This window comes from Ochotona princeps, chromosome 11 (assembly GCF_030435755.1).
Source record: "Ochotona princeps isolate mOchPri1 chromosome 11, mOchPri1.hap1, whole genome shotgun sequence".
NCBI lineage: Eukaryota > Metazoa > Chordata > Mammalia > Lagomorpha > Ochotonidae > Ochotona > Ochotona princeps.
Window position 1 is genome coordinate 69,725,522 of NC_080842.1, and position 16,818 is coordinate 69,742,339.

General features: G+C 43.9%; 1 long non-coding RNA gene across 1 annotated transcript; it reads left to right on the plus strand.

Moving 5' to 3' along the window:
- The first annotated feature begins 6,922 nt into the window (after positions 1-6,922).
- On the plus strand, positions 6,923-16,204 carry LOC131481454 (uncharacterized). Its single transcript, XR_009246348.1, has 3 exons — positions 6,923-7,059; positions 11,172-11,318; positions 16,101-16,204. It is a non-coding gene; the product is annotated as an uncharacterized LOC131481454 (long non-coding RNA).
- The last annotated feature ends 614 nt before the right edge of the window (positions 16,205-16,818 follow it).

Here is a 16,818-nt window from a genome sequence, read left to right on the forward strand (position 1 = left end):
TTAATTTGATAATTTATCCTTTAATATTTTAAGGTTTTGTATGTTAAAAAACCAAGTCATCTAGGAATGATGCTAACTTGTCTCTGCTTTCCTATCTTCATGCATTTTGTTTGTGTCTTGCCTTTGTTGCCAACTGGTACCACTGTGACAGAGTGCACTGTAGTTAAAAGTCATCCAAGCAGAGCCGACCCCTGAGGGCTTCAGCATGCAGGTGATGCCACATAGCTTATGCCACATCATGACTGTGCAGAATTTAACTTCCAATTTAAAATTATTAATATAATATATACTATAACTGCAATGTTGAGAATTTCTACAATTAAAAATAGATTTTTAAATGGAGATTTAGAAAATAATTAGCAATCAGCCATTTAGAGAGAAGGAACAATCAGAAAATAGAGACAGAGTGAAAACAAACAGGCAACTTCTCTGTGTCATGCTGGCATGGACAGCCCGTGAAAGGCAAGATGGCCCTTTCTAATGAAGCTGCTTCCAGGGGTGAGTCTGTGGACATTACATGGTAAGGGATTGGTCAGTGCTGGTTCCCAGAACCATGCTGAGAGAGGAGCAGAAATTCAAATATGCCTAACGTTAAAGATGGGAAGCAAGTGGATGCCAGCCCTTCAGCCACACTTCTGAGGTCAGGACAAACTGTGAGCATCTGCTGTGCAGGGTCATGAGTACCTAGCTTGTTAAGGGAAACAAGAAAAAGAGAGAACAAAATAAAGCTGGCAATTAGGACAGTTTAAACTTCAAATGGATTGAGAGGGATGGGGAGAGAATCGGAAGATTACGCCTTGGTCCTCATCACCGTGCTGGCGTAATTTCCTCTGCTGTCTGCTTTGTATGGAGTCACCTTGTTGGGAACATTTCAGGGTCTGGTGGACAGGCCCTTCCCTCTACCTCTCTCTCTCTCCGCTCCGAGTTTTCTTGTTTCAGTGGGGAATCCTTTCCAGGTCTCTCCCACTTCGCCAAAGACAGAGCACATCCCTTGCTATGCATGTGTCTCCTGTATCCTGTAGGCACCTCTCTGGTTGTGCTAGCTCTCATTCATGTGTTGAGTGGTTCTCTTTCCTCCAGACCCAAGCCTGTCTCAGTGAGTCAGGCCCCTCCATTCCATATCCACAAACAGAAGCACCAACATTTACTGAAATTTTTGCAGTGTCCCAGGAACTGGACAAGCTTATTCCAAGAATTGTCACACATGAAGTGTTCACAGATTCCTTTTTAGGTTGAGGTTGGGAATGACTTTCAAAGTCACAAGACTCATTGGAGGTAAGCTCTGGATCTCCTGATGCCTCATGATATTCAGTCATGCTCTGCAACTCTTCCCGATGCAAACGCCACTTGTGGAACATTGGCACCTGAGGTGCACATCTAAGCTACAAAGCTTCCAGACATTTCTCAGCCCCATCTTTCCTGAGCAGCATGCCTTCCTTAGCCAATGTAACCAGCATTTCTAAGAATAACTGCATAGAGCAGGCTTTGCCACCCCAGGGGGCCAAAACTGCCCGTAAGCCAGCAGGACTGTTATTAGAGAAGAAGGGAATTTGTGCAGGAGAGAACTCCCACAGGTTCGTGCGCTTTCTGACAAGTTCCTCTTCAGCGCATCTCTTGAGGCTAGTTGCCCTACACACAGACTAACTGACCATTCCTGCTACTCTGCTGTACGTGTGTGTGTGTGTGCACGTGTGTGCATGCCTTTCATATGCTCATATCTTCACACACACAAACTCACACACACACACACATTTTGCATGCGTCATTGCTCCTGGTGAGTTAGACACGAGCAAAACCTCTGATCAATTAAAGCAAACTCATTCCTTTCTTTTCTTCCAAACAGCACAGCAGTTCAATGCTGAAGTGACTCAGCCCACCTGCATATTGTAAAATGTGGACACCATAGCCAGATCTTAGTAAGGAAAATCTGAACATCCCAGATAGTTATTCTTTCAGTGGCCTGATGTGAAGTGGAGGCGTATCTGAAAACTCAGGGAATAATATAAAAGAAAGAATATTGCAGAGAGGCTGAATTTGTTGATTCATGGCTCAAGAGCTCATTCTGTAAAGCACAACCCCCATTGCATTATTTGAGCTAAAAACAAATTTGAGAGAAAAGGGTGTTGGTCTTTGTGAAGCCTCTTCAGTGTTTTGCACTTGCTAACAATGATGCTAAGCATATATTAATAGTATTTTCACCTGTATCGCAGTAAGTGTCAAGTATAATGGCTGCCACTTCTCATGAGCATGTTACACTAACAGCACCTCTGGGGCAGGTGTTCTTACAGGCTGCATTTTACTAATGAGGAGGGTGTCTCATGCAGAGATTCAGTAACTTGCCCATGGTCAAAAGTAACAGGTAAGGGCATTCAAGTCCAGTAATCTGGCTCCCAAAGTCTTATTACGGATTCATCCTGGGCAGGGATTGCCTTTTCACTCTGGACTCAGAGATTGTGTCGGAGGGAAAACTGCATGCATTCATTCATTGATAACTTAGGAGTACTTGTGCTTGGCCAGGCAAAGTGCTCTATGCTTTGAGCCAACAATGCAAGGCCAACATTCAACCAGCACCAGACACCTTCCCGCCACGGGCTAAGAAGAGCTCCTTCAGTGTTGCCTATGGCTGGCCCCTCACCATCCAGCCATGCCTGCTCACCTTGCAAACAAAATTTAGCTTTGTCCTGTGTTCTGTGCTTTTATTTTAATTTTCAAAGCATATAATTCAGATTACACAACAGTTGAGAGAACATCATGACAAGCTACCGAGAGCCTACCCATCACTCAAATTTATCAGGGATCAACATTTGCCAGTCACATAGCACACTCTTCTGACAGTTTCCCCTTGAGCTTTTAAGGCAAATTCCAAATATTTATAGGCCTTTGGCCTATAAATAATTCAGTATGTTTGTCTAAGGCATAGGATAATTTTAATAAACATGGCTACCATGCCATTATAATCTCTAACAAGATCAGCACTAGTTCCTTGATATCTTCTAACATCTATTCCATATTCTCCTAATTCACTCAAAAACGCTTTTTTAGAGACCTACGTTGTGCACAGTGCTAACACTTGCGATTCTAGCATCCCAAATCAGGGTGCCAGTTCAAGGCTCAGCAACTCTGCTTCTGATCCTGGTGCCTCCTCATGCACCTGGGAAGGCAGCAGAAAATGGGCTGATGCTGCTTGGTCCCCTAACAACCGTGGGAGATCAGGATGGATTCCTTAGGTCTTGTCTTTAGCCTGGTTCAAAGCTGATTGCTGCAACTAGTAGATGCATAACCGAACGTGAACAAGCATGTCTCTCTTCCTCTCTGCTGTTCTGCCTTTCAAACAGACACATTAATGAATCATTATTAAAATGTCCTTTTACATTTAGTATATTTCCGTCAAAATTAAAAGTCTTCACCTTTGTGACTGCTTAATGGATACCTTCAGTCACATGTCTAAATTAAACTTACTATTTTAAGATCATTGTAAATTCCCAAGTGGTTGTGAGAATGTTACAAAGAGATCGTGTTTTTTATTAAGATTTGCTTATTTTTATTGGAAATGTGGATTTACAGAGAGAAGTAGAGATAGAAAGTAAGATCCTCCATCTGCTGATATATTCCCCAACAATGGCCGGAGATGAGCTTATTCAAACAGGAAGCCAAGAGCATCTTCTAGGTCTCCCACACAGGCTCAAGGTCCATTCCTTGGTGCTTTCACAGGCCAAAAGCAGGAAATGGGGGGGAAGTAGAGCAATCGAGAACCAAACTGGTGCTTACATAAGATGTTAATGCTTGCAGGTGAAGAATTAGCCAGTTGAGTCATCACACCAGTCCTGCCATAGGTAGCATCTAGTAAAACTGTAAAACGATTTCCTACCAGCTATCAGAGAGCTGATTTTAAATTAAAGGTCAAGCCTTCAAAAGCTGTAACATGATAATGAACTGATTTTTTTTATAAAAAAAGATGAGGCACAACATTTCAAGGCATTTCTTGGGAGAATCCCCTAAAAACACCTATTTCACAATGATCATGCATCACCCAGGTCTTGCAGAGATTTGATCTCATCTTACAGCAACATGTAAGATGGCATGAGTCTGATGAGCCAGGCCTTGCTCCCTGGGACCTTGAGATACTCGGTAAGCCACTGGAGAGAAGCTAATGTCAGAAACTGTTTCTGTACCCTTAGCGGATGCTTCTATCACACTGCTTGAACAACAAATCTTTGATGATGAGCTAACGGGTGCATCAGGCTAAGAATGTCTCTGTCCCTTCTCCCACACTGGGAGAGCTCCAGTGACCTCTCCCTGCCCATGGCAGCAGGTTCGGGCTTGTAAATTTTCTAGTTGCAGAGGAATTGCCTGGCGGTACAATTGCATTGTCTATTGCTCAATAAATGCTTGTACCTAAGATTAATCTGGGCCAGCAGTCGAATATCAATGGGCTCTTTTCTGTCTTCCCAATATTTGTCTTTACCAAAGGTAATCACTCAACCCGCAGGGTTCAGACAACCAGGTAGGTGTACAGGTGAGCTTTTGAGCCGGCTCAGTTATAGTCACGCACCTGAAGGCACTGAGGGAAAAGAGGCCGCATTTTTCAAGCAGTTCCTCTGTGCCAGTGCCTGTGGTAGAACTGCATAGGCATACTGTTAGTGAACCCAGATGCTTGGATATGGAGGACAGGATTTCTCCCTTCCCCTTTATGATTTCAAATACCAATGGAACTACTGGTTGGGGGTGTTCTAAAAATCCTCTTGCCAGTAAGCTCAGATCAAGGGTCCCACAAAACCGGAAGAGCTCATCCGTTCATGACCCATGTTTTCTCCCTTTAAATACCGACTTCTCCCTGTGCAGCAAGGACCATGACACTGTGCCACAGGAACTTCTGTAGCACACCGAATCTTTTCCTAAGAAGAGGCAGTCTTACGAGGCCTGGAGAAGAGTGTTTTCATAGGGAAAGCCCCTTTCCTCACCACAGTATTAAACCCCAGTGCCTACTATTGGCACAAGCAGGGGTAAACATATGTAATTACTTATTGACCTTTAAAATTAATCAATTAGTAAAATTGCTCATTGATTTACATTTGTTCGTTGATTTTTGTTACACCCCCTCAGCAATGAAGAAACAGCATGCCTCTGGTTTTCCAGAGAATCTATATTTTTGGTATAGAGATTAGGTCTCCAAAAATGGTCATGAGAAACGCATATTATGAAGCAATGTTCTTTGTATTTCAAGGTGATTTGCACCAAATATGTAGTTTTTGCTTCCATTTTTATGAACTTTCTGAGTTAACTTCACAACAAGCAGGCGCTAAGCATATGGTTATTGCAAAGGTAAATGAATGCTTTGGGATGATTTAAAAGATCATATGAAATCTTTGTAACCAAAATTTAGTTTGTGCTTTAAAGACAGAAGGAGGTAGCGATGTGGCACAGTGGCTGGGATGCCCCTTGGGATGCCACATTGCATGGCTGAACGCCTTAGTTCAGGTCTCAGCTCTGGATCAGGTCCAACTTCCTGCTGGAAGGTAGCAAGAAAGAACTTGAGCAGTTGGGTCTCTGCCACCAGTAACTGGGGCTTCTGAGATCCGGGTTACTCTCTCCCAAATGCCTGTCATCAGCATCCTTTGGCCTATAACGACCTCAGTGAGGAGCCCAACGTGCAGCCATGGTTCAGACTGACGAAGTATAGCAATGCAGGGAAATGAGGTGTCTTCCTCCACCCTGAAAGGCCATTCGCAGTTCTGGGCTAGTGACACCACATAGCACGACCTCAGCTGCCTTCTGTGTCCGAGTCTGAACCTGGGTCACTCAATTCTATACAGCCAATTCCAAAGACAAGACTTGATGCAAGGAAAAGGATTTATTCGAGAATCCAGTAATCTTATGGAGGAAAGCAGAGGTCTGCCTCTAAAGTATCATTTCCTACATTGCCAGTTAGCAAGAGCATTTCTAAAGGGTGAGTGCAGATTGTGAAAAGTGAGGCAAAATAAGTCAATCATCAGGCAGCTTGCCAAGGTCAGCTTGAAACCAGCTGGGCAGCGAAGCCTTGGATCTAAAGTCCACGAGTAAAGTGCATGGTTGTAGTTCCTGGCCAGGTCTTTGATTTCAGTCACTTTCCCATGGTCAGTCCTGTAATTACCCAGCAAGTATGTTTTTTTCTGTTTAAACATAATTCTGACTCTCTGTAAGATCTGTAATTAGGTTTTGTTCATCAAAATGTAAAAAGAGAAAAGAAGATGGATTCATTACACTTAGAAGTCCTGCTCAGGAAAGCCATGACTCTTGATTCGCTCTGCTTTTGCTGGTATCTGGTACACTTCATCTTCGTTCTTGTCATTTTTCAGGTCCTTCTTAATGTGAATGTAGATCGTCAGGGAGCAAGGAATTTGAGAAACTACAAATCGTCAGACAGGGAAGGACTTCGTTTCATACACTGATTCAGATTGCCTTCCGGCCAGGGGGCCTACTTGCTTGTGGATAAGAGACATTGTCTGGTGAGGACCTGACCTCAAAGTCGTCCATGACGTGGTACCCCTGCGCCCAATCCCATGGCCTCATTCAAAGGCAGTAGAACGTGTCTGGGAGGCCGAGCAGGAATGTGTGCTCCATAGAGAACCGCCTTCATCCTGTCCAGGCTTCTGCTAAGCCGCTCCTCATAACTGAAGTCCCTGATGCCCATTTGTTCCACAAATATTTGTCAAGCAATGAGTTAGGAGAACCACAGGGCCAACAAGCTCCTCTACTGCAGTTCTGACCACAGCAAAGCTTCAGCCTGTCCGCTATCATGCATAGTGAGTCAGAGCCCCTTGGAGACGCTTGTGACATCAGAAGGATCTGACAGTAGCAGCTCTGGTGGGGAGAAGAACTGGATTCTCCCAGTACATTCTTTCTATTTCAAAAAGGGAGAAATAAACATAAATCCAAGAGAGTGAGGTGGCCTTGCAGGTCCCCTGGACCGGAACTTGGGTATTTGTTTTCTGCGAAAGCCAGAGAGAGTGATCTTGGGCCAAGACTTAAGCTTCTCTTGCCTAAGAGGCCCCTGTGGATTAGTGCCCAGATGATTTAGGGGTGAGTGGCCAGCACCCAAACAGAAACCAGATAATATGACAAGCCTCTCTCTGGAACATATATCCTTAGCATTTTACAAATAGAAACCTGTCCCTCAACATCCAAACAGGATAGGCTGCATGATTCTTCTCAGATTCTTACATGACATGATGCAGTACTGATTACTAAATAGCTACAGTACTTAATCAAGTGTCCATGCTGTGTAGACAGTTGTCCCAGTGTAGGGCTTCGGGACTAATGGCAAGCAGGCAATGTCCATGTTCGGAGCAACATCATTTGTCTCAGTGTTTTTGATAGTGTTTGGCTGGATCTGTAGGCGTAGACCTATGGGTACAAAGGACTGGCTTTACATATTTACAGACCTTCAGAGCCAGTAAATGGAGGGTGAGAAGGATAAACGTTTTCGTTTAAATGTAGCTACTGATTCATTGGAACTACCTCCCAAATTCTATGCTATTCAAGTTAAGTACCACCCATATTTGTTTTGCATTCAGTTCAGGCTTAAAGGAAATATTTATTCCATGTGTATGTGCCCACAAGTTCTCGCCATTTTCTGGTTTGGTTTTGCTGTCAAAGAGAGGTAACATGATAAGAAGGGGACTGATCATTGGACTACCTGAGTCTGTATTCAGGTTCTGAACAGTTCTGTTCCCTCACTCCACCATGGCCTTCCCACGGTCCTCCTGAGGGGCAGCAGTCAGGCTGATTATGGCAGCTTTCTGCCCACTGTGGTTAAGGCTAAGTGGAAAGTGCATTAGAAGAGTTAGAGTGTCATGAAAATGTTTTTTTTAAAAAACGTTGCCATAATTTCATTACTATTGTTTCTGGGAAAATTAGCTCTTAAACCAGAAAGTCTAATGTCAAACACTCAGAACACAAGCAAAACAATGCTAAAAACTCAGGCTTCTCACAGTGACTTCAAGTGTGTGTGTGTGATGCTATCCTGCAAATTCAGAGAAGATTCAACAATTAAAGAACAACTTGTGAAAGACTTTTTAAAATTGAGGTCCACTGTGGAGGAAGTTAGATACCATACTGAATGTAAATATAATCGAAGTTTACACAAATAAAAATAAACCTTAGTATCCATATGATTTAGAAACCATTCTTATTATAAGTATTGTCCAATTTGTTAAAGGCATAGAAACCAAAGAGTGGCTGTTAATGCTGTCAGCTGATCATTATTCTTTTATCATTTTTTCAGTAGTGTCTGCGTCTAGTTTTAAATATAAACAGAAGAGAATTCACACATATGTACAAAATAGAGGTTTCTGCAGTGTTTTCTTAATAACACTATTTTGTTAAAGATTTATGTACTTATTCACTTACATATGGAGAGAAAGAACAAGAAGGAAACAGAGGCAGAGAAGTCTTCATCTGCCATTCCGCTTCCCAGAGAGCTGCGACAGGGTTGCGCAAGATTTAATCCAGGAGCCGTGAACCCGTCTGGGTCTCCTGCATGGATTGCAGGGGCCAGAGCACTTGAACCGTCCCAGGCAGGAAGCTGGATCAGAACTGGAGCAGTCAATGCTACAAGCAATGCCTTATCTCATTATGCCACAACACTAGCCCCTGTTATTTTGTCATTTGTTCTTTCCACTTCCTCTCCTTTCCTCTGTCCCACCCTGTGTCCCACTCTCTCTCCCGCCCTTCGTCCTTTCTTTTCCCCCTTCTTTTTCTTCCTTCCTTCTTTTTCCTTTTATTTATTTTTTAAATGCATGCATATTGAGACAAGGCAAAAATGAGCCCAGTACATATATAACATCACATATTTATCCAATTTTTGTGCTAAGAAACACTTAAACTTTACTCTTAATAGTTGTCAAGAATGCAGTGCACTATTGTTAACTATTATCACCACGTTACACAAAATATTTTTTACTTCATTCTTCCCATGTGACATTGTGTGTTTTTTGAGCACTGTTACTTCAACCACACTTCCCTCAGCCTCTGGGGATCACACTTCTACTCTGCTTTTAATTTCCAGCTTCTACACATAAATGAAGCTATGCAATGTTTGTCTCTCTGAGCTTGGATTGCTTCATTTATTATTATTAACCCTTTGAGTTTCATGCATGCTGTCACAAATGACATCATCACATCCTGTGTTGGGGCTCCATAAAGGGTGCTCTGTTATGTACACATTCAGCACATTTTCTTTGTCTATTCATTTATTGTGGGACACCCAGGCTTATCTGAGTTATAGTGGCTAATGCTACACCGAACATGGGAATACATATATCTCTTAGATACATTGAGTTTAGCCCCTCTGATCATGGCAAACCCCAAAATCAACTCAAAATGGATTCAAGACTTTAATCAAAAAGCAGTCAAAGTAAAAATAGGCAAAAGGCATTATTTGAAACTTGGAAGCCTATATGCAGTGACAGAAACATGAGTCAAGGGAATGCAAATCATACATCTAATAAGAGACAAATGTGCAAAATATTTAGAGTTCAAACAACTTACAGCAAGAAAACAAGTTGGCTATTGTTAAAGTTGGTGAAGAAGCTGAGTAGATATTCACAAAAGAAGACACACAAATGGCTGGTATATACAACAAAAACATGCTCAACATCTATATTTGCCTGGGAAATGTGATATTATCTGATACTCATTAGAATGGCTATTGGCAACTGTTGAAAGATGGCATGCATTGGCAAGGATGTGTTTACTTTATCGGTGGACATATGAAGCAACAGAGCCATCCTAAAAATCATTGTGGAGGTTCCTCAGAAATTAAAAACAGATCTGCAGAATGACCAAGCAATCCCACTACTAGGCACACGTCTAAAGGAAATGCAACCATGGTGTCAGAGAGAGGTCCACACACGTTCCTCTTCCAGGATCTGTTGGGAGTCTCAACTGTGATAGATGCATCCAGCTCAGGGGTTTCCCCGAAGCCTCTGGCCTGCTGACTCATACCCAGGCTGACTAATGCAGAGCAGTTATCTAAGGTTTAATTCACATAAAAAGCTCAGATTCGAAAATACTCACAGAGGTTCTGATTGTCTGAATCTCAGAGTGTGTGTGTGTATGTGTGATACACTTACGTAGCCTAATTCTGACTCAGACTCAAGTTCTACAGCATTTTCTTCAGCTCCATCCTGCGTTAAGGCCATGGCCATTCCTCTGCAAGAAGTTTATGAGGTCATGATTGTTGTGGTTGACCACAGTGAACGTAGGTCTTACAGCTTACAAGAAGCACTCAGCAGTGGTTTCCCGATCTAAGTCAGAGATCTTCTTTCAAGATCTACTTCTCTTCCTGTGAAATGACCCCAGCTGAAATGTTAGGACTTACGAAAGTAAATGCAAGCAACTGAAAATAAGCCAGAGCTACAGCAATTTCTACCTCCAGAAGATCATGTGTCAAAGAAGTCTTGGAAAGGATAGAACATTACAATAACATTCATGTGAATATATAAGCTAGATTATAAATAGGAGGTAAGATCACACTTACAAGCCAGGGTTCAGCCAGGAAACAGAAGCTCTCTAAGTATTATAGAAACAGAGCATTCATAGAATTAGACCTTGACCAATTGCCTTAGCTTAGCCAGCCCTGGTTTGTGTGAGTTAGAACTTGCCAGGACATCTTGGAACTATCACACCTGAGCTGCTGAATTGAAACTGTGGATAAGGTTGTGATGAATTCTGTGGAAACTCATTTGTTCTTCACAGATCTGGATGTGTGAATTTTCGCAATAATGACTCTGGTCAGGGGCCGGGTCACGATGTCCGTTAGGTATGGGGATCAGAATGGAGAGCAAATGAGGTACTTGCTCTCATCTCCTCTGGCCATTGGTAACTTTCAGAGGGGAGTGGATGCACTTCACTTTAACCTCCCACCAGGCGCACACTTGTGGCTTGCCTGTCCCATAACCATTTAAGGAAGGGATACTAAGATATGTATCTCCAGAGTCACCAATTGCAATAGAGCCTAAATAATCCCATGTTCAGTGACTTATCTACAAATGAGTACATTGCAGTAGTGGTTTTATCCGTTCGCTTGTTCATGAAGCCAGCAGTTACTGTTATGCACAAAAGTAGGGAGTGGGAATACAGTCATATATTACATAAATCTTACCTACAAGAAGTTTCTCATCTACTGACAGGAACAACTTCAAGTTTGCAAGCTCCCAGCAGATCTCTGTACAATGCAGAATAAGAAATCATGGGAGTTTGAGGAAAACAATAGTCAAGTCCCTGCTCCTTTGATAAAAAGAATTTGAAGGACTCTAATTTGCATATTTAATGGAAATGTAAGTGTGTTTTGCTGTCCCATGCAAATGGCACTTTGGCCATTGATTTACACGACAATTAAGTAGCCATGAAGAAATTACAGCTATGAAATGGACAGAGGTGGTCCTCACCCGCCCATAGCTCCCACTCCAGTGCTCATTGGAAATCCATTCCAACCCTGTGAGGAGTCAGTGTGATCTGCTCCTTGCTGAAGACAGGAGTGAAACTCAGAGAGGCCGGCCAATTTTCTCTCAAGTTCTCAGAAGAGGCAAATCACAAAGCAATCCCCAAGGAGTCTCCCATTAAACTTGCAAGGGATGTGTTTCTGGCTACCAACATTTCTGCTCAAATTAAACCCAGGCAACCACAGAGAGCTCACATCGCTTTAGGTGTTAGCAAGCATTGTAATGCTCTAGAGCCCATTACTTCCCAGCGTCATCCTGTTTGGATACTGGTTCCAAACTGTTCTAGCCATAGCAGATTGCCAGAATTAGAGAGTGTGTTCTCAGTTGGTGTATCATTAGACTTTAAATGTTTACTGTTTGATTTCACAAAGCGTATTCTCAATTATAGCGTGTGTGTGTGTGTGTGTGTGTGTGTGTGTGTGTGTTCATGTGAGACAGTTCAACTAGCGTGGGTTTCGGCAGGGTGTGCATACTAGAGAGTGGAGCAGAATGAGCTCAACAGTGAGAAGGAAAGGTGAAACAATAATTTATGGAAGTTATGATACAGCAGACTAAGCTACTATCCAGGACAATGGCATCACATATGGACACTGATTCCAGTCTTAGCTGTTCCACTTCCAACCCAACTCCCTGTTTGTGTGCCTAGGAAAGCAAAAGAATATGACCCAAGTGTTTGGGCCCCTTCAACCCATGTGGGTCATCTAGATGGAGTTCCTGACTCCCAGCCTCCACCTGGCTCAGACCTGGAAATTATGACCATTTAGAGAGTGGACCAGTAGATGAAAGATTTCTCCCTCTGCCTCTCCTTCTGTCTGTAACTCTTCTTTCAAGTAAGCAAATGAATCTTTTAAAATGTTAGTGATTTAGGGAAGTGCATGTCTTGGGTTTCCCTTCATTTTAGCGTGCACCTAACAAAGCTTGGCCTGATTTTGCATTCATAACAATCTTGGTAAATAATCATTTCTCTTTGCATTTTAGAGATGAAGAAAGAGGCTCAGAAAAGTCTGTCTTTATTTCCTAAGTTGGAACACATTTAAGTAGCAATTTCTTAGTAACTCTAGTTTTGAACAGTTATATTCAAAAATAGCCTGTATATCTATTTTTAAACTGGCTGAATAAGTTGTCCGTTCTTTGAAGTGATGGACTTAACATTCCCATACCCCATTCTAAAAACTAATGCCTAATGGTTGGGAGGTGATCACTGAATTCTCATTGAATGATTCCCAAGCAAAGGCTCCAGGTGGCCTATTGTATTGTTGCTCAAATGCTCTTAAAGTTCGGAATTCTATTTATGGTAAATAAGCCCAGAATGGAACCTATAAAACTGTCTTCCAGGCGAAGCCTGGGTCTGCATGACCTCAAATGTGGACAGTCTGCCTCCAAGAGTTAAAATTAGAACAGCTCGCACTGATCATGTGGTGTATTTCTGTGAACTTTTGACACTTAAAAGTACACTGCTCTTGGGTGGTTGGTATCAATATTTAGTCTGAAGTATTTATGTAATATAACAATTCTTTCAATTCCTCTTACCCAGAGGAGGCCATTCCCAGTTTTTCTAAATAATGCCAGAATGCCTCAGCTGCACATTTCAGGGCAAACTGCTTTCTGGTTGAGCCAGGATGTAAATTTCTTTGAAGTTTGGCTTAATGTGACCTAAACTTTGTTTGTAGGCACACACACATGCACACAGAGCCCCATGCTTTGATAGAAATCCAGAAACGGCAGCAGATATATCCAGATTTACAGTAGAACTTAGAGCCTTGTTAGAGGAACAAGGGAGGCAGCATTAATGATTGAGCCCGTGTGTAGGATAAGCCGTCACCCATGGGAATTGGGGTGTAGATTAAACTCAGACTTAAGACGAGTGAAGAGGCAAGAGAATGTTAGAGGATCCCCAAAAATGAAATGAAGGAAGGCAAATCTCCATGCGAAAGTTCTTTGTAGTGCAGGAGACATCACCTTGTGCTAACCTGAGCAGAAACGAGACACACACCATAAGGGTTGACGGGTGGAACTGGGTGTCTGCTGGGAAGCAGCCTCTCTGTTGGATTCTGGAGTGTTGGTGAGGTGATGGGGTACAAGCAAGGCCTGGCAAAGGAGAAAAGAGGTAGGACTAGGCAGGGAGATCTCTCAGACTACATGGAATCTGAACACTACGCACAGTACAGCGGGAGGAAGCAAGAACGAGCTGGAACTGCCTGGAACTGGGCCTGGAAGTCCCAGCCAACACACTGGGGAGCTCACACAGGAGCTAAGATGGCCCCATGGGTCCTGAGTCCAAGGGACACAGCCCTGCGAGCAGGGCTTGAGCAGAGCCTGAGCGAGAAACCCCAGGTACTCACTGAAGCTACAAACGCAGCTCATCCCAACAGGTGGCTATCCTGGCCTTTGTCCCCTTCAGACAACAGATGCCAATCTCAGCGGCTGTGTCGGCCAGGGTGTGCCAGAAAACAAACCACTCTCTCTCTCTTTCCCCACACCACATTCCCCAGTATCCCAGAGTCCCAGAGGGTTAATTCCAAAATCTACATCTTAAATCATCTCCATATTACATACAGCCCTCCTACAATGAAAGTGCTATGCAAGTAGCTGTTGCATTACATTCTTTAGAGAATAATGCTAAGACTAAAAGTCTGTGTGTGCTCAGTACAGAGCCGAATGTTTCTGAGTATTTTTAATCTGCGCTTTCTTGAAGCCATGGGGTTTGGCCGGGCAAGTCTGAAATGCAGAGGTCAGCTCAGCAAAAGACAAACTCTGGTAGGAGGAGCGGCTGCAGCGCCGGCAGGATTTCCTCAGCTGCACCTTCCCCTGGAAACCTCTGAACTGCTTCCAGAAGGCCACCTGCTGCTCAAGAATGAAGTTGGCTGCAGCTTTCAGACGTGCTGTGGAGTCCAGGTTGAGGTCACCCTGACCTGAGTTTGTTTTTAGTTTATGATGGAGCACACCGCCTACTTGACATGAGCCACCCTGCCCTTGCAGCAACTGCACTTTGATCTGGGCTATTGTTCCCCAAGACCTTCTCAGAGTTTGCATTGCTCTCTAGAGCTTTCCTTCCCTTTCCCCAATCCCAGCTGTTTAGCAAGATTTAGTTTCGCTCCCACCCTGAATCTTGCCCTTTCTCTGTCACAGTAAGGCTCTTCCTGCTCTGGCTTCTCAGCTGCTTCCCAGGGAGCCCCAGTGGAGACAGCTGCAAGCAGTGTTAGGCACAGGTTGCTTAGACAGTAAAGGGAGGTTTAGCATAGATGGAGGCATGGATGTACCACTGAGGTCACTGTTCAGGGAAGGCCATACCCTTCCATCAGCTGGGAATGCCATCAGCACAGAGCCTGCAGCTCTCAGTCCCTTTGCCGCCTCTTGCAAAGTCATGTGCCACCCCGTGATGATCAGCAGCCAACAATGAATCAATACGCAGCAGCAACGGCCTGATTATCTTGGTTCTATGTTGGAAATCTGGTGATCACTGTAGCCCTACACAGCCCAGGTCTCTGCCTCGCTCACTCTCTCTCCATCACCCTCAGTATAATACTGCTTCTGTCCTCACCTCACCCCCACCATGGACTTCACTCTTGGAATCACTCCTGCATATACATCCTGCACAACGCCCTATCTCTAGATCCGCTTTCAGAAGCTCAGTTTGTCATCAAGTTTTCACCAGCAGGCACCCATCTAGTGTGGGACTGCTGCACAGAAAGAAAGTAACTATCACCAGAAGATATTGTAAATGTTCTTTCTTTTCACAGTGGAGAGCAGGATCTGTGCAAAGAGGGATTCCTAAGGCTCTTGGGGAGGGTTCTAGAGCCTGGAAGTGGAGAAAGAGATGCCACATGGGGCTCATCAGGAGGGAGGAAGATGCCTTGTACAGGACACAATCACCTGAGCAACACAAGATACTGAAGCAGGATAGGAGCCGGCAGGGGAAGCCAGCAGGTGCAGCCCACAGAGTGTTACATCATTGGCAGGCACAAGAGTTGGTAACCAAACTAGAGTCCTAGCTCCATTGCAGGACAGCATGAGAGATTCACTGGGATTAAAATGCCAGGATTCCTCATCTCAATAGGTTCTTTCTGATGTCTAATGTAAGTGCTCTTTTAAGATGCCAGAGTAGCATAGCAGTGCCTGATTTCAGCACTCATGGCTTGGGTTCTTAATTGTGTTTTTACTTTTTCTTTTCTTTCTTTTTTTTTTTTTAATGACAGGTCACATTGGAAATCTCCTTGCTAGTGGAAACTTCTAGATCTAGGAGCACAAGGGAGATAGTGGCAGGGAAACTTGAGAGTGTCCTGCTGGTGACAGAAATGAGGCTGATCTGATGTCATTCCTCACTGGCAGAGCATTTTTCCATCAAAGCTGGCCTTGTGGGCACAGGAATCCTCATGCTAGGAGGAACACTTCTGCCAGTTCCATCACAAGCTCCCTGGTACACAAGATTCAGCTCTCCTAAGCCTGGCAACCCTTCATAGTTAGGCATGAAACTGGTCTCCCCATGCAGCCTCAGCATGGCTGGGAGCCAGTGTGACTCTTCCCTCCCAATACGTTCACATACCCACTAGGAACTGTCCGGGAAATCACCTGCCATGTCTGACTCTTAGTGTGTGCCCTAGCTTATGTCTCCTTCAGTCCATCCACGGATGCAGCTGGGGAAAGAGCTGGACCTTACAGCCGGTACGAGAGAGCTGCAAAGAGACTCAAAGAAGAGCAAATCACTTTGCAGAGAGGGAGAGAAGGATGAGACGGAGAGAGACCTATGCACTGTAGAGAATTGTGGGACTGGTATGGGAAAGCAAGGAAGAGGGTGAATGTGGGAGACACTGAACTCCAGGAATAGCCACCCAGGAAAGGATGTCCTTCAAGTGGATACCTGGGAATCAACTCAACACACTCTTCCATCTCCCACCCTTCCCACGCTGGGGTATTTAAGGCCTTTCTCCAGCAGCACCAGAAAGAAATTATAGCTGGGAAATTGGGCTCTGTGTTTAATTCTCTTGAGTTCCATCCCACCCTGCAGTGCTGGCTGGATGATGTTATGCAAATAGTCTCAATTTCCTCACCTGTGAAATAAGGATAATGATATAGAATAGTGGCTAAGGACTGTCACGGACATTAAATGCAATTCTAGACATAAGACAATTTTTGCAGATTTATTTCATTTATTTGAAAGGCAGAGTTATATATAGAGAGAAACGAAGAAGGCTTACAATTAGCCACAATGGCCAGGGCTTGGACAGGCCAAAGGCAGGAGCATTTTCCAGGTTCTCCCACATCGGTGCAGGGCCCCAAGCACTTGGGCTATATTCCACTGCTTTCCCAGGCACATGATCAGTGAGCTAGATCAGAA